Raw genomic sequence first — 22,552 nt, forward strand, 5'->3', positions numbered from 1 at the left:
ATTAATCCTCATCGTCTTCAATGGGGGTTTAATGTCAACTTCTGCTGCTTGCATAGGCCGTGTAGTTGGCTTGTTGAGGTATTCGTCGCACCGGCCTTCCTTCGTCAGCTCCTCGAGGTACTGCTTCCATTTCAAGCAACCGTTGGTAATGTGACCCGGCTCTTGGTGGAGTGCGCAATACTTTGTCTGATCCATCTTGGTAAGATCACCCTTCACAGGTAGTGGCAGTTCGAACCATGGTTCATTCTTGAGTTTACGGAGAATCTAGCCAATCAGAACTGTGAACTTGGTGAACGCCTTAGGTATTGCGTCATCTCTGTTTAGGGAACGGTCTATGTGCTTATTTTTTACTCATTCACGCAGAACTGTTTGGCCTCATCCCACAGTGTGTGCTTCTATACCAAAGCGTAAGAGTTTGATAGGGTCATGTTCTTGCCCATGATCAATTTTTTGAAAGGTGGGTGATCTATTAGGAGCCTTTTTCGAAAAGCTAAGCATGCGATGCTTCGCATCTGACTTGAACCTCTTAACGTATGTGCGTAGTGACTTTTTTGGGTCATTCTTCATGTTGAAGAGGTGATCATACTTCTTCTTGATTGAACGGTAGGGCGAATACTCCTTAGGGAAAACCAAGAAAAATTCGTTGAAGTTCCTGATTGAGTATGGCGGCATGGTGTGGAACCAGTCTTGTGCCTCGCCTTAGAGCGTCGTGCCAAAGATTATGAGCGCGTCGTTGTTGACATGGAGGGTCATGGAACTTTGGTAATATATCAAATGCTTATCCAAATCTTCATCTCCCTTTAATAAGGTGAAATGTGGTAGCTTGAACTTCCGTGGTGGCTTGGTCTGCTTGATCTTGTCTGAAAATGGTGACCTGCTCAGGTTGGCCACGTCTCTACGGAAGACATCATCGGTAGTGTCAATGCGCTAGAATCCAAAAAGCTATCCTGCTACGAGCCTTTGTACTTCCTCCTGGATTTGGGCCTGGTGGGGCAATAGAGCCTCCAGTTGCCCCCGGTGTTGACCTACCGGTCCATATTGCTCTTCTGCACGTCCTGCTGGTCTATGCCGCGGTTGTGGTGCACATGGTTCACCTTGTGCTGCTAGCCGTCATTCTGGGCGGAGGTTGCCAGTGGAACTTGAGTTGGACTACTCACGTGCTTTTCTCTAGGCGTCATGCGGCTGCCTACTCCGTTGCCTTGTAGGAAGATCTCATTGTGGGCCTAGGCTCGTGTGGAGGTTTTTCCCGGAATATCGTCGGAGTATGGACCCAACCTCGAATGCACACTGACTCATGAACCTAGTCGGGAATGAACATTTCTCTGTGCATTTAGGCAGGAGAAGACGTTTCCCAGATGGCCCAAACAAGAGTGCACACTACTCGAACGCACGATTCGTGGCAGGCTGAGTGATTCTTTGTTGGGACGTCGCTGGAATGAGTCACGTTCTTCAACCCTTGTCCTGCTTCGGGACACCTTGTCTGGGGCATGCTGCATCTTGATGCGTTCGAGGAGTTGGTTCACCAAGGTGGTTTACTACGCGAGGACATTTGTCAAATTGGCAATCTGCTGGGGTAGGTGGTGTTCGCCATTTGGATTGAAAGGGTCTGGATGATGGGCGTCTCCATGTGTGGTGGAAGTATAGTGGACTGCGGGTACAAAACTTGAGCCCAAAGCGGGCATTCATGCAGAAAAGTGGGGTGTAAGTAATCTTGAATCGATCGTGGGACTTGTGGTCTGAATCTGGATTGCTTGAGGTGGCCTTAGAATAGATTGGGCCGCAGGCCGGGTCGTAGGGCGCGTTGGACCTACGCCTGCTCATCTTGGGACTGCATGGCCGTTGGGCTGCCACATCTTAGCCTACTGGCTGGGTAGCTTGGGCTTGGGCCCATTAAGTTGCTTGGCTGGTAGTAGCTGCCATGTTATGGGCTTGGGTTTGGGTCTGTTGCTATGGTGGGTTGGGCCTCCTGCCTTGGGCCTGCTATGGTAGCTGCCAAGTTCTGGGCCTCTTGCCAATGGGCTTGGAAATGGACCTGGGTCTCCTGCCTAGGGTTTGGTAGAGTGCGGCACTGCAAAGGTAATGACGGTGGCAATGGTGTCGTGGCTGCTGGGTCACAATGATGATGGTTGTGGCGCGACTCTGTTGTGGTAAAACTCCTCTTGCCATCGTGTTGAGCCTTAAGGACCTCTGTCGTGGGGCTATGTCCTCGTCTCCACTCTCCAGTCTAAATCCTTGCACATAGGAGGTTTCGTTTGTCGTAGTTTCTGAATTTCCTACCATTGTATCTTTTCTCCAAGGATTGATCAAGAAACTTTTCTAGGAAAAATTAATTGATATTATGTGTGAGAAATTCAACGTAATAGAAAATTCAAGAAACAAATGTGAGAGGCTTCTTTGAGTGTTCTGAATCAGCTCTCAATGAAAGCACCAATTTGTCGATGCAAATTTCCGCCGTCTTCAGTCTTAACGAAAATGCACCTACAAAACAATCAACACCTTTGATCAGAGACGCGCCCACGAGGTGGGGGGGGGGGTTAGGTCAACAAATCTCCGATGCCTAAGTTAGTTTCTCTGAGAGAGTAAAGTGTTTAGGTCTTTTTTAGGGTTGCGAAAGCTCTACAAATTTGGTAGAATATGGGGTATTTATAGGACTAGGGCCGACCATATAATGTTTAATGGAAAGATATTCTCTAAATATTCCCAAGATATTAAATAGGAAATAATATCTTGTGATAATGGTGTAATTATCCCTAATTGATTTAAATTAGGATTACTTACTTGATTGGAGTCAATCTTCAATTAGGATTGTATTAAAGATAAGATTTGGGTAATTAATCCTTATCATTAATTCCTTGCCAAGGGCACATGAGCTGTGGGCAGTTGTATTCAGCTGCTGAGACCTCCAAGGGTATGAGCTGCGCGTGGGAGCATCTGAGAAGCCTGCCCATTTATTGAGGGCAATCTTGTCTTTCTTGAATAAAGGTCCACATGTCGTCTCTAGAATATTTGGGATTATTTTAGGCTCCACAACGTGGCACAACATGAACAGTCGAGAATTTTGGCAAAAATCTAGGACAATAATGACATGCAAACGATAAGACGAAGAAAACGTTCAAAAATTTAAAAATATATTTGTGAATAGTAATCGCCACTGCCTTGCCCTTCCTCCTTCCAAATTGGTGGACTTATACAAGGGAAATTACTATTTAGAGTGAAAAGTAACGGCAATTTTATTGCCCTTGCCCTCCAATTGCTATTGCCTTCCACCAACTGGTGAAGATGCTCCTAAGGTTCCGCCATAAAATCAACTGGCAAGGTCTCTCATCTCATCAATGTGTGATTCATTCTCAACAATTTGTATATAATTGATCTATGATCTATGTTATCCCTATGGATCTTGCAAATGTTGAATACTTCCTCAAAACAAACTTTGTGAACTATGGCAAGGTACTATGAAGGACAAAGCACAACTTTCTGGGTATTTGGTTGATTGAGAGGCAAGTTGTACGTTTGTTTGTTTGATTAGTTGAGTGTTCTTGTCTCTAGGCCATCTTCCTCATTTTATAGGCAAATTAACACGATTGTACTATTTCTGCTCTTGCCCAAAAACAACTAAAAGGTAGTAAGTCATCAACATTTTTACATGTTTTGCCATTCAGAAAGTGCTTTTGGGCCGAGGTTAGGTGGATTTCCATCGGTTGTCACTTCTCTTGTAAGCACCTAGCCTTTGCATTAAATGGGGAGCCATCATATTGTCTCAAGATGGGTACCTAGGCTTGACTCTGGGTATCGGGCAAAATCTTATTTATTGAGCTCTTTTGGGCTTTCTTTCCTTGAAGTCCAAAGTTAAATATTAACCTAAACAATGCCCCCTTCAATTGTTGTTAAGCTTGCAATCCGAGGTGCTAATCATGCTTGAACAACCGCTTCTCAGTAACCACCGTCGTACGTCTTTACTCAGAACTTGTGCCTTTTTAATGCAACCATTTGTGAACTGGGCCCTTTATACTAACCCACGATCTCTTGTAACTAATCAATTGCTTATTACATAATCTTTTCCTAATCCCTTTAAGCAATTTCAAACCTTTAAATCCTCAAAACTTCCCAGAATTCCCAAAAAATCTTTTTTGTTTTCGGCTTCCTCTTTCCTTCTGACTTGAATTCTTCTTATCCCTTTTCCTTTCAATCTCAATCAATAGCCCCAAAAACCACCCAAACTCGATCAATCACTCAACCTTGATCATCTTATGAATCTGGTGAAGGTATTACCACCTTGCACCGTTTGCTCAACGCCCTTCATCGCCTTCGGGCAGGTCTGTACTCTGAACTTTTCTTTAAAGAAGGGGGGGTGCACTTACTAGGACCTATATGCACTTCTCAAGTTCTAATTGCAGTAGAGACCAATATGCCCAAGGCCAATTGATTTACTCCGAACCTATTCCCGGCTAAGTCGGGTATTTCCTCATCTAAGTGGTCAAACCACCGCCGCGACTTTCCTCTAATGAATGATGAGTCCTGGGTTAAGTGGATAAATAAGCTTGAGTCTACCTTTGAAAGGAAATGGATGAACAATGGCATCTATGAATTGATAATGCTCTCAAAGACCACTGTGGTCACTAAGCCCGAGTTATTGACCACTGTTCTTCATTTCTGGAACTTGGGCACCAACACTTTTGACTTCAAGGTAGGCCCCATGTCTCCAACTATCCTGGATATGGCGCAAGTCTTCAGGCTAAGACCATTGGGCAGAATTATGGATGTGACTCATGACTGGGCTCTTCCTTCTCTTTCGACCGTTGATAGTTCGGGTACTTCAGCTTACCCATTTCAACTGGAATATAACTACAAATTTCAAAAATTATGGGACATCTTTCAAAGGTTTCATCCCTTTTGTGAAGAAGAACTTTGGTGCATGTTTCTCTAATGTTAACTTAGATCAAAAGCACATGTACTTGCTTCCATACTGGCTCAACAAGCATGTCTTCCCCAACAAATCCAAGGGAATGAAGGTTGAATGAATCCCTTTAGTAGAAGCTCTTCATAATTTTGACGATGTCGCTACGGGCCCGTTCCTTCTTTCCCATCTTTACCATCTCCTTTTTGAGATGAATCGAGGTGAACCATTTGAGACCAACCTTAATGGACCAATCTGGATGGTCCAATTATGGCTACAGTGGTACTTCCCAGAATTTAAGGCAACTAACTTAGAGTTCCCAGAAGGTGTGGCCCCTACCCAAATTCTAGCCTAAGCTCTTCCCACTAACCATTCCACGTTTGCCTGCTTTTATTTCTTCAAAGTTTGCATGACTCGGGCAGACTTGGAGTGGGGAGCGTCTGTTTTTAGAAGGTATCCGTGGTTTTCTGATCAAGCCTTCCAAGATGCCTTTGGAGAAGATGCTAATCCTTTTTGCAGAGAGAAATTTATTAGCTGCATTCAACCATGGGACTTAGCCTGGGGAGTTCGCAGTGATCATTACGAATGCGGGTTGAAGGTTTATCATCCAAACTTTTGCAGTAGGCAATTAGGCTTTAGGTAAGCTGTTCCAATGCCATTCTTTGACTTTGTTCACTGTGGTACCTTTTATCGCTTCCATTCCTCTCAAGAAATCACTTTTCGAGCTGCTCGACGTAGCCTTAAGGTTATAAGCAAGGTTGTTCGAAAGCCTTTAGCTCTTAACCTTGAGTGTTCTTCGATTTTCTCTACTTGGTGGAAGGCTAAATGGATCAAGAAGTATGGAAGAGACTTGAGGGAAATTCATGACCGTTTCTTTAGCCAACTTTCTTTCATATCTTATTCTAGCTAGGGTGAGCTTGAGAATTGGAAGGGAACGATCAATCAAAAGAACCAGCTTCTTTTGATAGGTATTTCTTATTCCTTTAATTTGTATTTTATTTCTAACCTCAAGACTCTGTCCTCTTTTTGCCTTTGTTCATTTCTTAGACTTGCAGCTCAAGGGAATGTTAAGATAACAAGCATTGGTTCAGATGAAGAAGCTGTCGACGTTCTGATTTTTTAGAAAGCTGCAGTTGAAGCTAAGAGGCGAGAGGCTGAAGAAGGTGGAGACACCTCTGAGTTATTTGGAGATTCAGAGCTTGAGGAAGAGTCTGAGGTGAGAACTCAAGTATCTAGTTGGGCGATGGCAATAGTGGTGGAAACTTCTGAATCAGAGCTCGAGAAACAACCTGAGCCTGATCGAGCAACTCCTATTAGGATGAGAACAAGAGCTTAAACTTCCAAGATTTCAAAAACTTCCACTGTTTCCATTGTTGCTTCACCTGTAGCAGGAATGAAGAAACAAACAGCTTCTAGTTAGTGAATCATATGTCTAACTTCCGCCCTGACTTGTGTTCTATATGTTAGGGCTAATAACTTTGTTTTCTTTGAATATAGGACCCTGAGCAACCAAGAAACCCATAACTGTTTCACTGGATGAACCATTGGGTGTAGAAATGCAACGGAGGGCCAGAGATCATCAAAATGCTGCCCTTAAAGAGTTAAAGGTATAGCCTGTGATGCGAGATTTATACGCACACAAACTAAACCCTATTTGTGACAATTGTAGTAATGATGTAAGTAGGGATCGTTCTAACCGGGGATTAACTAAGGATGCTAAATACTTGACTCAAATAAATAAAACTAACTTTTAAAACACTAAGACAAACTAAAAGACTCAAAACAAGTTTAAAAGACTCCAAATACTTAAAAACATAAAATAAGACAAATCAAATGATTAAGACTTAACAAAATAAGGGGGGGGGTGATTGTGGTTGGACGAGATTAAATTAAACGGACAGATTATAATTTAAAACAGATAGTAAAGATGAATGTGATGAAAAGATGGATGATGAAATAGCTAAGGGGTTCTTCTCCACACATGTTACATTTGCATACAAGATTGATTTTCGGTTGGTCTTTCGATAAATTATGAAACTCAATGCTCCAAGTTAATTAGGTCCGCTTAAATTAACTTTCAGATTTCCCTAGATTCGTTGGATTGAATGGAATACGCATTACAACCAAATTATTCTTAATCAAAGTCCCTAACTATGGAATACGCATGATAGAGACATTCAACAAAGATCATTAAGTTCAACGGAAATCATAAACATCGACGAGGCATTCGTTACTATGGAATACGCATGAAACTTATGCCAAGAATTCGTTTAACGCGATTGTTTATAAGCAACCTCCACTACTTGTGAATATAAGTTCGTAACTATTAGGTGAAACTCACTTATATTCTAGCGTCATATTCATTCAAACGGTTAAACAAATTGAATCCACAACTTATGAAATTCCAACCAAAAGTAATCAATTCATATTGCAAGCATAAACATGTATTTTGAATCACCCCCTAGCTAAAAGGGGTTTAGTTCCTCATAACTTTGAAATCAAAGAAACACCTAAACATTCCAACAACTCAAACTTGAATTGTGTGAACGTTTAGGCACTCTTCTCTTCCATTACAAAACAAAGAAAATTGAATTTAAACATTGAAATCAAAGAAACACCTAAACATTCCAACAACTCAAACTTGAATTGTATGAACGTTTAGGCACTCTTCTCTTCCTCGTTGTTGTAGCACAAGGTCTAAGGTGAGTTTTTGGGGGATGAGGAGTGGTTGGAGTGGTTGGAATGAAGAGAAAATATGCAGAAAATGAAGGGATATGCACGGCAAGAATGGAGGATTTTGTGTTGTGTGTTGTGTATGAAAAATGAGATGTCTTGGTAATGGGAATGCAAGGGCTTTTATAGGAGAAATAGAGGTGCAAATGGCTGTTTGTTTAAGCATGCATGTGCTGAAATGTGGTGGAAAACAGCTAGGAAAGCTGGAAAGGGGAATGAATTCCACGGCAAAGGGGATTTTTGGGTGTAAATGCATGTGTTTGTGGAGATGTAAAGCAAAGGATGTGCTGGAAATGCATTTGAAGGCATGTGAAAGCTGGAAATGGGAGGTAGGCCACGGCATGGAGTGTGGAATGAGCTGATTTGTGGTGCAATGATGAAGAATGCATGTGGAATGGATGCAATGATGAAGGAATAATCTGGAAATGCAAGGTGGAAAGCTGGAAGTGTGAGTGAAGGCCACAACAAGGGTGTTTTCTTGATGGTTTTGGGGTTGTGATGCATGTGAATGCATGTGAATGATAGCTAGGGTGTGTGATGATGAGTGTATGTGGAATAAAGAATGAATGGTGGCTGAATTGAAGGAGTGTAATGGCTGAAAATGGGATGGATTTGCAAGGGCCACGGCAAAGGATGTTTTGATGGTGCATGTGACATTGTTTTGTGACATAGAATGGATAGGGTGAATGATTATGTGGCTGCATGTTTGAATTATTAAAGTGCATGTGGGTTGAAATGTAAAGGGAATGCAAGGTGAATGAATAATGAATGCATGTGTTGATGAAATTGCATTTGGAAAGGTTGGAAAGTGGAAGGGAAAGGCACGGCAAAGAAGAATGTTTAGTGCTTGAAATGCATGTGAGTGCATGTGTGTGTGAATGGTGGAAATCTGAAAATGGCATAAAACAACTAGGCTAAGGGAAAGGCACGGCAAAGAGATGTTTGTTGGTGTAAATGTGCAATGGTTGCAATGATGAAATGGATGGGAGTGCATGTGGATGAATTGAATGAATGCAAAGTGAATGAATAATGAAATGGGAAAGCATGTGCAAGGTGTGGATGATTGTTTTGCATGGCTTTGATGGATTGTTTGATTGGGCTAGAGGTTTTGCATGGCTCAAAGGATTGTTTGATTGGGCTAGGCCCTTTGTTCTATGTCCAAAGTGCATACAAGGCTTTCAAATTCGTCCAACACTTTGGCTCCAAGCATATGCTATCCATTCCAAGCCCAATTTTGCTCCAAAATGCTCCAAAATGCATCTTTTTGCTTCCTTAGCCATATGAACCTAAAAACACACGAAAATGGCTTAAACTACTAAAACAACTATGAATTAACAACATAGATGCACGAAAACAAGCTAAGTAAGTCGCCTAAATATGCTCCTATCAAATTCCCCCACACTTAGCTTTTGCTAGTCCTCGAGCAAAACAAAACAAAAGAAACCAAAAACAAAACGACACTGAACAAGTAAAACACAACCTAAACCTTCCAACAATCGTCTCAGGGATTTCCAATGCACATGACAAGTTAAAAATCATTATTTCCACAGATTTTAGCCATCTTTACACTTAAGTACATTCTTACTTATAGTCACCACATACTAGTTCACAATTAAGCATTTAAAACCATGATTTGAATGTAGTAACATGCCTTAGAGAATTTGCTCAATTCCTTACAAGATATGCACTCAATTTTCACTCAGACTTTCTGACTACACACCCTAAACTAATTACATGTGAGAAGATTGATGTAAACATGAAAACGAATACTCACATATATGTATCATAAAGAAAGCAATTTCTGGAGTTAATAAGCATGTTTAGGTATGATCTCATGAATGGAATGCTACTACTTAGATGCGAGAACCAGTGACACCATAAGCTCATACCAAGTTCAAACTCCACAAATTGAAACACATAACACTCAAGATAGAAGTTGAGGGTTGTAATGGGGCTAAGGGTAATGGTTTAACAAAGAAAGGTAAAGTAAAACAAAGGTTCTTAAAGCAATAGTGAGCAAAGTATTGAATTAGGCACTTAGAATTCCCTTTAGAACGCAGAAGTTAACTTTGATCACCCAAGGGGGAATCACACAAAACTTAGGGCCATATTCAACTTTTGGGACCCTTTCTTCAACCATCAACGCTCGTGAGTTCATTCTTACTTATTTTCACTCCTTTTTTTTTTTTTTTTTTTTTTTTTTTTTTTTTTTTTTTTTTCTTCTTCTTCTTTTTCTTTTGAATCTCAAAACATACATATAAACGTAAGAACAAACTTTTACTCCCCCACACTCATTTTCTTGCATAATGTAACTCAAAAGGAATTCATTTAAGTCATGCTCACTATACTTTAAGAACAAGGGTATAGGAAAGTCCTACTCTAGGCTAGGTAAGGGGTGATGTGGTTAGCAAAGAAATTAGGCTAAACGAGGCTCAACGGGGTTAAAACTAATATATACGAAATATGGGAAGTAAGGCTATTTGGCTATGGTGGCACTACACAACTTCATCTTGATATATGTTATGCAAATCAATGTCATGCTTTGAATGAAACGGATATAAGTTCTAGCATTTAGTTCTATCATGATACAATTGCATTCTAAGTAGCAACCAAGCAAGGAATAATGAGATCATGCAACAACTTTAGAAAACAAAGAATCACAGAAAATAACTCTCCAAAGAAGGTAATGGCTCGAGTTTCACAGGGTTGTAGCGTTTGTTTGAGTTCCTTCCTTCAAGCATGTTACAAAAACGAATTTTTCTTTTATGATTGCATGTGAAGTCATACATTATAACCATAACCAAGCATATACCAAGAGTAAATCAAACTTTTCTCTATGTTAATAACTCTTTTTAACCGTCATGCAATTACAAACCAAATCCTTATCATTGTGTTGGAAGGTACCCTAAGACACAAACACACAAAAACGACTCAAAACACTCTTTTTAGGCTTTTTAAAACATGTTTTTCAAATTTTTATGTGATTTTCGGAGTTATAAAAAGAAAACATACTAAAACACTCTAAAACAACTTAAAAACACCTTAAAACAGCAAGGAACAACATTTGAAGTTATGGGTGATAAAATCCCACGAATTTGCATCAAATATACTTAGTTACCCCCCCCACACTTAAATCAAACATTGTCCTCAATGATTCAAGCTTAAAACACACCAAACAAAAGTAAACACATAAACAGCAACTAAACATACTAAACATGGCAGAATGTAATTAACAAAGAGAAGAGTTTAAGGACGCAAATCTGGTTTTGGAGTGTAAATTCCCTCTTCTTCTTGGTGATTGCATTGAGGCTTTGATCTTTGTGATTCCACAGGCTTACTCTTGAACTGGTTTCCGCCCATCGTTGATTTTCCTTTGTGCTACTCTTGAACTGGGCAGCAGGATTCAATTGGTCTTCCCCGAAGGTCTGAGCTTACCCCTTTGGTCTGTTTCTTTGTTCAATCTTTCCAATTCGTATTGAAAAGGGTTGGAGGATAACTCAGCCTTTGTTTGTCTCCACATGCTTCAATGTATCATTTTCTCTTGCCTTACTTGCTCCGTTGAAGATGACTACTCGAGAGCAACGCTAGGTAAGCAATCAGGAATGGATCTGCTGATTGCTTCTTTCACTTTGCCATGAGAGTAAGAACAAGGACAAAGAAAAGGACAGGGAAAGAGCATGATATGAGATACTTTTGCTTTAGACCTTGATGATATGAGATACCTTTGCTTTTGAAGAAACGGCGAATGAAGCAGCACATGTATTTGTTGTGGTTGTCTCCACATGCTTCGATCGACCGTTACCTTCTGCCTCATTTGTACTTCAGGTTTCTGGTATCTTCTTTGGGGGAGAAAAAATTGAGTATTTCAAGAGGCTTTGCTGGGAGTGCGCCCTCAGAGGTGAGAGAGAGTTGGGCATTTTTCTTCAGGTTTGCCTTGCTAAAAAAAAACGAAGGTCGACATATATAGAGATAATATCAAGTGGTGGTATTGTTCTTTTACCCTTGTCGACAAACGTTTTGATCCTGCAAATCTAGCTTTTTGAAATAGTGGCGCCTCTTCGATTTCTGAACGACGCCCCTTTGCTTTCTGAACGACACGTAGTAGTGTGGATGCGGCTCCTTTTGACAAAGCTGCACGCGTTTTCTGAAAAGCAGAGAAAGCGTCGCCGAACTTTGCGCTTGTCGGCTAAAGATGTGTAGTTGCGATGATGGCCTCCACGTGTTGTTTGAAAAGAAGAAATCTTTTGACAAGGTTGAACGCGTCTTCTGAAAAGCCGAGAAAGCGTCGCCAAAATTACGCCGGAAATTCCGGCTTTTTGAATTGGTGGACGCGTCGCCTTGGCTTCTTATAGATGTATCGATCACCGCCAACAAACACATTCTGAAGATTTCCCATTCTTGAAAATTGACTCCGGCCCTTTGAGAATTAACTCCATCCATCCCATCTCTTTGAACACTTTTGAAAAATGGCAAACCCATCGAACCTTAGCTTAGAATTGAGTCTCAGCAGTGAAACGGGCGCGCCGCGTCAAGGTAACGTATGGCGCCCTTCTTTCTTATCTTCTAACGGTCCTCTTTCAGGTGAAGACTCCGTGATGCAGGATGCCACAACAGCTACAATAGTAGCTAGGAACCTCCTTACTCCAAAAGATAGTAGGCTGCTGTCAGGACGGTCCGATGAGTTGGCCGTTCAAGAGTCCCTCGCACTTAGTGTTCAGTGTGCGAGTTCTGTGTCCAACATGGGCCAACGCCTGCTTGCCCGCTCCCGTCAGGTGGAATCATTGATGGCAGAGGTGGAAAGTCTCAAGCAGGAGATCAAGCAGCTGAAGTATGAGAATAGAAGTTTGCACGTGCTTGCAAACAACTATTCGTCGGGCATGAAGAGGAAGCTTGATGAGCTGCAAGAATCCGAAGGTCGAATTCAAAGTGACCATCAAAGGCTTGCGGCTTATCTCCAGAGGCACATTTTTCCTGGGTCATCCAGCGTTTGGCCAAGTATTGAGGCCTGGAATGCTCTAGCTCCGATGCCTTCTGCTCCGATGCCTTCTGCCCCTATGCCTCCCGCTTCTATGCCTTCTGCTTCGACGCCTCGTAGTGGGGCTTCAAGTAAACGCCCTTTGTGAAGGCTCCATCTTTCTTTGTTTAGCAGTGCCTATCAATAAACCAAACATTTTCTCAATGTTACAATCATAGACTCACACAATTAATAAACAAACAAACAATAACAACTAAACAACCTAACAAGGCAGAAACGAAATAGCAACAAAGAGAAGAGTTTTTAGGAATCTGGAATTGGAGTGCTTTCTAAGTCTTCCTTTGTTGAATGCATGGGTTGCCTCCCAAGTAGCGCTTTCTTTTACGTCTTGCAGCCGGACGGTACCTCCGTTTAAGCTTGACTAGGTTCCACGGCATGGAGGGGTACCTCCTCCACGACATGCTCCTCAAACGTCTCGTAATAGGGCTTCAATCGATGCCCATTCACTTTGAATTCTTGCTGCGTCCTTGAACTTTTGATTTGTACTGCACCATGAGGGAAAACATTAGTGACAATAAAAGGACCAACCCATTTGGAACGCAACTTACCCGGAAACAACCGAAGGCGAGAATTGAACAACAACACTTTCTGCCTAATAGAGAACGTCTTGGCACGAATCATCTTGTCATGGAATGCCTTCGTTTTCTCCTTGTAAATCCGGGCATTCTCATATGCTTCATTTCGGATTTCATCAAGCTCACACAATTGAAGCTTCCTATGTAAACCTGCGGCATCAAGGTCCATATTGAATGTTTTGACGGCCCAATGTGCACGATGCTCTAATTCGACGGGAAGATGGCATGGTTTCCCATAGATGAGCCGAAAAGGTGACATCCCAATGGGGGTTTTGTAGGCAGTGCGATACGCCCACAATGCATCGTTTAAGCGCAAACTCCAATCCTTCCTTGTAGACCCCACGGTCTTCTCAAGAATCTGCTTGATTTCCCTATTCAAAACCTCGGCTTGCCCGCTCGTTTGAGGATGATAAGGTGTGGCCACCTTATGCATGACATTGTATTTCTTGAGCAACGCCTCGATGGTTCGATTGCAAAAATGGGAACCTCCATCACTGATTAGCACTCGTGGCATTCCAAACCTTGCAAAAATGTTAGTTTTCACAAAATCTGCAACCACTCGAGAATCATTAGTTCGGGTGGCTTTTGCTTCCACCCATTTCGACACATAGTCCACAACAAGCAATATATACAGAAACCCATGTGACGAAGGAAAGGGACCCATAAAATCAATACCCCAAACGTCAAGGATTTCAACACTAAAAATGGGGGTTTGCGGCATTTGTTGTTTAGGACCAATATTGCCCGTTCTTTGGCATCTATCACAAGACATGCAAAATGTTCTAGCATCCCTAAAGATGGTAGGCCAATAGAAACCACATTCTAACACCTTAAGTGCTGTTCTTTGAGTGCCAAAGTGTCCCCCACAAGCATAAGTGTGACAAAAGGTTAGAATAGCATTAAACTCAGAATCGTGCACACACCTACGTATAACTTGGTCAGGGCAATATTTCCACAAATACGGGTCATCCCACACATAAAACCGTGCCTCTTTCTTCAATTTATCACATTGGTGTTTAAGTAATTCACTAGGAACATGTTTAGACACTAAATAATTCACCAAATCAGCAAACCAGGGTTCACTTACCTTGACGGACATCAGTTGCTCATCTGGGAATGTCTCTATGATAGGCACGGCATCCTCCTCATGCACCATATGACTCAAGTGGTCAGCCACCACGTTTTCACTTCCTTTCTTGTCCCGGATTTCGATATCGAATTCTTGGAGAAGAAGCATCCAACGAATGAGTCGTGGTTTGGCCTCTTTCTTGGTGAACAAATACTTCAATGCTGCATGGTCAGTATAAATAATAACTTTAGTACCAAGCAAATAAGAACGGAATTTATCTAAAGCAAATACAACAGCAAGAAGTTCTTTTTCAGTGGTAGAATAATTCAATTGTGCATCATTTAAAGTCCGAGAGGCATAATAGATAACATGCGGCCTCTTTTCCTTCCTTTGCCCCAAAACAGCTCCTAATGCGTAATCGGAAGCATCGCACATAAGCTCAAAAGGAAGGCTCCAATCCGGTGGAACTATGATAGGGGCCGAAGTTAGCATTTCTTTGAGGTGATTGAACGCCTTCTCACACTCCTCGTTGAAGTCAAATGCCACATCTTTCTGGAGGAGACGGCAAAGAGGGTTTGAGATCTTGGAGAAGTCCTTGATAAATCGCCTATAAAATCCTGCATGACCAAGAAACGAACGAACCTCTCGAACCGAAGTAGGAGAGGGTAAGTAGCGCACAAGATCTATTTTCGATTTATCCACTTCAATTCCTCTTTCAGAAACAATATGCCCTAGAACTATGCCTTGTCTAACCATAAAGTGACATTTTTCCCAATTAAGCACAAGGTTAGTTTCTACACATCGTTTCAAAATTATTGTGAGATTTTCCAAACAACCATCAAATGAATCACCAAACACACTGAAATCATCCATAAATACCTCAATAATCTTTTCCACAAAATCTGAAAAGATACTTACCATACACCTTTGAAACGTGGCCGGAGCATTGCATAAACCAAAAGGCATGCGACGATAAGCAAAAGTACCAAAGGGGCACGTGAAAGTTGTCTTTTCTTGGTCATCCGGCGCTATGACAATCTGATTATATCCAAAATAACCATCAAGGAAACAATAAAAAGAATGACCGGCTAACCTTTCAAGCATTTGATCAATGAACGGTAAAGGGAAGTGATCCTTCCTTGTGGTGGCGTTAAGCTTCCTATAATCAATGCACACACGCCAACCTGTTTGGATACGGGTTGGCACAAGCTCATTCTCGGCATTCTTCACCACTGTCACTCCGGACTTCTTTGGAACACATTGCACCGGTGACACCCAACGACTATCAGAGATCGGATAAATCACTCCACAATCAAGAAGTTTGATAATCTCATTTTTTACAACTTCCATCATTGGAGGGTTGAGACGGCGCTGAGCCTCTCGAGTTGGTTTAGCCCCCTCCTCTAGAAGTATGAGATGCATGCACGTAGTCGGGCTAATTCCCTTAATATCGGCCAAAGTCCACCCAATGGCCGTCTTGTGCTCTTTCAACACTCGGATCAACTTCTCCTCCTCTATGGCGGTGAGTGATGAGGAGACAATGACGGGCAATGTCTCGTTGTCTCCCAGATAGACGTACTTTAAATGATCGGGCAACGGTTTAAGCTCAAGTACAGGTGCCTGAATCACTGAGGGTAACAACTTATTAGTGGAAACTGAAATTGAAATTGGGTTAGAAGGCTTACCATGGTGTTGAGGTAGTGACTCAAGGGCAGCCACTATCTCGGCCTCCTTCACACTTCTAGGCACGGCAAAACCAGATTTTTGCCCAATTCCTTGTGAAATTGTTGTTTCAAGTGTATCCCTCTCCAAACAATCGAGAAAATCATGCGCCAAATCATCAATTATATCAATAGAAAAGCAAGAATGATCGTCCTTAGGAAATTTAATACTTTCAGAAAGATTGAAATCAATGACTTCCCCATCAAATTCCATCGTTAAAGTTCCTTTAAACACATCTATCTTGGTGCGGGCTGTTTTCATGAAGGGCCTCCCTAATAGAATCGGCAATGGGGTGGAATGGGGTGAATCCTCCATGTCAAGCACGTAGAAATCCGCTGGAAAAATCAAGTTACCAACCTGTACCAAAACATCTTCCAAAACACCCTTTGGATATGCATTAGAACGATCGGCTAATTGAATTATCACACCATCATTTTTAAGCTCACCTAAGTTCATAGATGCATAAATAGAGTATGGCATAACATTAATCGAAGCCCCTAAGTCTAACATGCATTGTTCAAACTTAGTATTACCCATAACGCACGGAATTGTAAAACTACCCGGATCTTTGCATTTAGGGGGTAATTTCCTTTGTAACACAGCAGAGACATTTTCACTTACTTGAACCACCTCTTTGTTTGAAATCCTTCTCCTTGTTGTACAAAGTTCTTTTAAAAACTTAGCATACCTCGGGACTTGCTTAATCGCATCAAGGAGCGGAATATTAACTTGAACTTTCCGAAAGGTCTCTAGAATGTCCTTTTCAGCTTCTTCCTTCTTTGATTGCCTAAACCTGCCAGGAAAGGGCACATTTAGTGGAATAGAACTAGAAAAAGTTGAATTGGGACTTACCTTGGTGGTTTGGAATGGTTTAGGAGGACTAGATGAATTCGGCAAGGTTTGGTCATCCTTGGTCGTGGGCTTTGCTCCCCGTGCTTCTTTTTGCAGCAACTTGTCCTCCTCGTCTTGACGTGATTTGGATGTATTTGAGTCCGTTCCAACCTATTTACCACTTCTCAACATGATGGCCTTAGCGGTTTCAAATCCTCCCTTCGAGTTCATAACGGTTGAACTAGGCAATGTGCCTTGTTCTCTAATTTGCCCCATAAACTCGGCAATTTGACCCATTTGCTTCTCCAAATTATCCACCCGTTTGTCTTGGATTTGTCTCTCCTTATTTTGAGTTTGTACTTCCTGCGTCAAAGTAGTAAGTAACTTAACAACTTGATCTTTATCCAAAGACATACCTGAGGTTGTTGGGGCAGATTGCACTTGGTTTTGATTGGGGATGAATGGCTTTGTATAAAAGCCCGGTGGTTGCTGCCTAAATCCTCCTTGTTGTTGGGGTTGTTGAGGATCCCGCCATTTGAAATTTGGATGGTCCCTCCAACCCTGATTGTAGGTATTAGAGTATGGATCATGGCGTGGTTGATTTTGGTTCCCAAAACCCACGGCATTGGCAGATTCCCAACCTCCATTCTCTATTAACTGAGGGCACGTCTCCGATGGATGCCCTTGCATTGAACACACGCCACACACTTGGTTTTCTTGTGGTTTTGACCCCTTGACAACCTGAGACACGAGAGAAGTAAGATTAGCCAATTGTGACTGAATATCAGAAATTGCACTTACCTCATTCACACTTTGTTGTCGTGGCCCCTCTCTTTGTCCAACACCTTCATATTGTTGAGCGTTGTGTGCTCGGTTGGCAATTAGAGCTTTGGCATCCATTAGATTCTTGTCCACTAATGCACCACCCGCCGAAGCATCTAGCATTTGACGTTCCATGGGAAGGAGTCCCTCGTAGAAATATTGAATGAGCAGCTCCTCCTTCATTTGGTGCTGTGGGCATGAAGCAACAAGTGATTTAAAACGTTCATAATAAGATGGGAACGACTCACCTTGATTTTGTTGAATGCCACTAATTCGTTTCCTCAAGAGAATGATCTTTGCAGTGGGAAAGAATTTCTCTAAGAATGCACGTTTCATACTTTCCCAAGAATTGACAGTTCCAGGAGACAATTCAAACAACCAATCTTTGGCCTTGTCCATAAGTGAGAATGGAAAGGCCTTCATCTTCAAAATACTCCCATCAACGTTGATGGGTGTCATACATGAGCAAACTACCTCAAATTCCTTAAGATGTTTGTTAGGATCTTCCATGGACAACCCATGGAATTTAGGAATATGATGTAATAAACTAGACTTAAGTTCAAATTCTTCTGTCTTACCTTCAGCTGCCGTAGGGTATTGTATGCATAAAGGAGCGGCATTGCCCATACCTGAGGCAGAGAGCTCCTTGATGGTTCGATTGTCCACTGCCATGGTTGGTACTTCTTCTTTAAATTCAGGTTCGGGACTAGGAGGATTAGATGCTTGTGATTTCTTTTTCCTTCTCAAAGTCCTCTCGAAATCACCGTCAAAGTCGGAGATATGCTCACGAACAGGTTGTGAGCTACGGGTCATAAACTAGTACCTACACACAAGAGTAAACAAGATAAGTAATCAACTTAATAGACTTGGCAAAAAAAAACAAAACACATACACACGGTGCAAAAAAAAAATTAAAACAAAACAGAAACTAAACAATTTAAACAAGACTCAAGATAAGGGATTAGCAAATTTGCCAATCCCCGGCAACAACGCCAAAATTTGATGCGAGATTTATACGCACACAAACTAAACCCTATTTGTGACAATTGTAGTAATGATGTAAGTAGGGATCGTTCTAACCGGGGATTAACTAGGGATGCTAAATACTTGACTCAAATAAATAAAACTAACTTTTAAAACACTAAGACAAACTAAAAGACTCAAAACAAGTTTAAAAGACTCCAAATACTCAAAAACATAAATTAAGACAAATCAAATGATTAAGACTTAACAAAATAAGGGGGGGTGATTGTGGTTGGACGAGATTAAATTAAACGGACAGATTATAATTTAAAACAGATAGTAAAGATGAATGTGATGAAAAGATGGATGATGAAATAGCTAAGGGGTTCTTCTCCACACATGTTACATTTGCATACAAGATTGATTTTCGGTTGGTCTTTCGATAAATTATGAAACTCAATGCTCCAAGTTAATTAGGTCCGCTTAAATTAACTTTCAGATTTCCCTAGATTCGTTGGATTGAATGGAATACGCATTACAACCAAATTATTCTTAATCAAAGTCCCTAACTATGGAATACGCATGATAGAGACATTCAACAAAGATCATTAAGTTCAACGGAAATCATAAACATCGACGAGGCATTCGTTACTATGGAATACGCATGAAACTTATGCCAAGAATTCGTTTAACGCGATTGTTTATAAGCAACCTCCACTACTTGTGAATATAAGTTCGTAACTATTAGGTGAAACTCACTTATATTCTAGCGTCATATTCATTCAAACGGTTAAACAAATTGAATCCACAACTTATGAAATTCCAACCAAAAGTAATCAATTCATATTGCAAGCATAAACATGTATTTTGAATCACCCCCTAGCTAAAAGGGGTTTAGTTCCTCATAACTTTGAAATCAAAGAAACACCTAAACATTCCAACAACTCAAACTTGAATTGTGTGAACGTTTAGGCACTCTTCTCTTCCATTACAAAACAAAGAAAATTGAATTTAAACATTGAAATCAAAGAAACACCTAAACATTCCAACAACTCAAACTTGAATTGTATGAACGTTTAGGCACTCTTCTCTTCCTCGTTGTTGTAGCACAAGGTCTAAGGTGAGTTTTTGGGGGATGAGGAGTGGTTGGAGTGGTTGGAATGAAGAGAAAATATGCAGAAAATGAAGGGATATGCACGGCAAGAATGGAGGATTTTGTGTTGTGTGTTGTGTATGAAAAATGAGATGTCTTGGTAATGGGAATGCAAGGGCTTTTATAGGAGAAATAGAGGTGCAAATGGCTGTTTGTTTAAGCATGCATGTGCTGAAATGTGGTGGAAAACAGCTAGGAAAGCTGGAAAGGGGAATGAATTCCACGGCAAAGGGGATTTTTGGGTGTAAATGCATGTGTTTGTGGAGATGTAAAGCAAAGGATGTGCTGGAAATGCATTTGAAGGCATGTGAAAGCTGGAAATGGGAGGTAGGCCACGGCATGGAGTGTGGAATGAGCTGATTTGTGGTGCAATGATGAAGAATGCATGTGGAATGGATGCAATGATGAAGGAATAATCTGGAAATGCAAGGTGGAAAGCTGGAAGTGTGAGTGAAGGCCACAACAAGGGTGTTTTCTTGATGGTTTTGGGGTTGTGATGCATGTGAATGCATGTGAATGATAGCTAGGGTGTGTGATGATGAGTGTATGTGGAATAAAGAATGAATGGTGGCTGAATTGAAGGAGTGTAATGGCTGAAAATGGGATGGATTTGCAAGGGCCACGGCAAAGGATGTTTTGATGGTGCATGTGACATTGTTTTGTGACATAGAATGGATAGGGTGAATGATTATGTGGCTGCATGTTTGAATTATTAAAGTGCATGTGGGTTGAAATGTAAAGGGAATGCAAGGTGAATGAATAATGAATGCATGTGTTGATGAAATTGCATTTGGAAAGGTTGGAAAGTGGAAGGGAAAGGCACGGCAAAGAAGAATGTTTAGTGCTTGAAATGCATGTGAGTGCATGTGTGTGTGAATGGTGGAAATCTGAAAATGGCATAAAACAACTAGGCTAAGGGAAAGGCACGGCAAAGAGATGTTTGTTGGTGTAAATGTGCAATGGTTGCAATGATGAAATGGATGGGAGTGCATGTGGATGAATTGAATGAATGCAAAGTGAATGAATAATGAAATGGGAAAGCATGTGCAAGGTGTGGATGATTGTTTTGCATGGCTTTGATGGATTGTTTGATTGGGCTAGAGGTTTTGCATGGCTCAAAGGATTGTTTGATTGGGCTAGGCCCTTTGTTCTATGTCCAAAGTGCATACAAGGCTTTCAAATTCGTCCAACACTTTGGCTCCAAGCATATGCTATCCATTCCAAGCCCAATTTTGCTCCAAAATGCTCCAAAATGCATCTTTTTGCTTCCTTAGCCATATGAACCTAAAAACACACGAAAATGGCTTAAACTACTAAAACAACTATGAATTAACAACATAGATGCACGAAAACAAGCTAAGTAAGTCGCCTAAATATGCTCCTATCAGCCTGCCATTTCTTTGAATTTTTCCTCTCCCTCTTCTCTTTTTAATAACTCTTTGCCCGACTGTCTGCAATAGGAGATTCGGGTAGAAAAGATCTCACCACCCGATGCTTCTTTTCCTTCATCCCGATTAAAGCAACCTTTCTATTTCGAGCAAAATCCATTTCTTTGGAGGTGACTCCTATTTCTCAGTTTGATCATTTAACTAGGAAGATGATGCACTATATGGAGGATGATAGTAACTCAGTAAGTGCCTACTTCTAATACTTTCATACTAAGAATCCATTTTCTTTTTATTCATCATCTTCTATTCTTTCCAGCCTTCTCGAGCACAAGAATTCCATTAAACACCAATTTCTACCTTTGGGGAGCCCATAGTGTCCCTGAGATTCCTGTGGTTTCAAAGATAACTAACCTACAGGCTTCTTGGGCAGATCCTACTGATGTACCCGAAGCCTCTGAAGTGCCTGTTTCCCAACCTTAGATTCCCCTTCAGGTATATCATTACTTAGACCTTTTGCTTTTCTTCTTCATAAGTTAATCACTGACTTTTATCTCTACTTCTGTTATTGGTAAGTCTCTGTTAAAGGTTTGAGCACTATCTCTCTTCACTTAGTAAGTCATGACAGTCTTCCCCAGCACTTAGGAGAAGTAACTCCCCCTCCACCTCTTTCCAAGGCTCCGGGCTTAACTCAGGTAGATTTACCTTGTCTTCTTTTGACTGGTAAATTTTTTTTTTAACACGTCTGTCTTGGTTGCAACAGGGTTCTGGAAAAGGTTTGAGCAAATCTTCAACGCGCATAGTGCGCAAGGGAGACCTTCCTCATCCTTCTTCGATTTTTGGTATCACATGAATCTCTGTCCTTAAGCATGTGAGTAAGCGAGCCAAGACTTTTGCAACATCTACTTTCATTCCTGCTCCTACTCCTCTAGCTGAGGTTGCCCTCACTATTACGGTTGGAGGTGCGAGGGAGGCACATTCCGCTTCATCAGCGTCATCCTTGCCTGACCTGGTAAAGAAGTTCGGACAAATCAGAACTAAACTACAGTCACTTTCCACATCTTTTGAGTCTCATTCTTTTCAAAATGCTCGTCAAATCTTCAAAGATTGGATGAAAGGGGACTTCACATCTTCTTTCAGCCTTAAGACCCTCAATGACTTAGAGAAGGCCCTTATTGAGCTTTACCAAGCTTAGTTGTTATCCCAGGCTCAGTACAAATCTTTTCTAAGTTTCTTCGAGAATTTGCGAGCACTAAGGGATCATCATCAAAAGGCGGAGTGGGTATCAAATCGAGTGAAATGCTTTCAGGAAAAACATGTGAAGAGTATAGCCGCACTTCAGCAGTTGGTGGAAGAAGGGTCAGTGATGG

At 41.3% G+C, this 22,552-nt stretch overlaps 2 pseudogenes; one reads left to right on the forward strand and one right to left on the reverse strand.

Moving 5' to 3' along the window:
• The first annotated feature begins 4,246 nt into the window (after window positions 1–4,246).
• LOC148692407 (uncharacterized) lies at window positions 4,247–6,230 on the forward strand (annotated as a pseudogene).
• On the reverse strand, window positions 6,227–18,494 carry LOC148692408 (uncharacterized; annotated as a pseudogene).
• Between the last annotated feature and the right edge of the window lie 4,058 nt (window positions 18,495–22,552).

Source organism: Pyrus communis, chromosome 12, assembly GCF_041283825.1.
Source record: "Pyrus communis isolate YQ-2024b chromosome 12, ASM4128382v1, whole genome shotgun sequence".
NCBI classification, from domain to species: Eukaryota; Viridiplantae; Streptophyta; class Magnoliopsida; order Rosales; family Rosaceae; genus Pyrus; species Pyrus communis.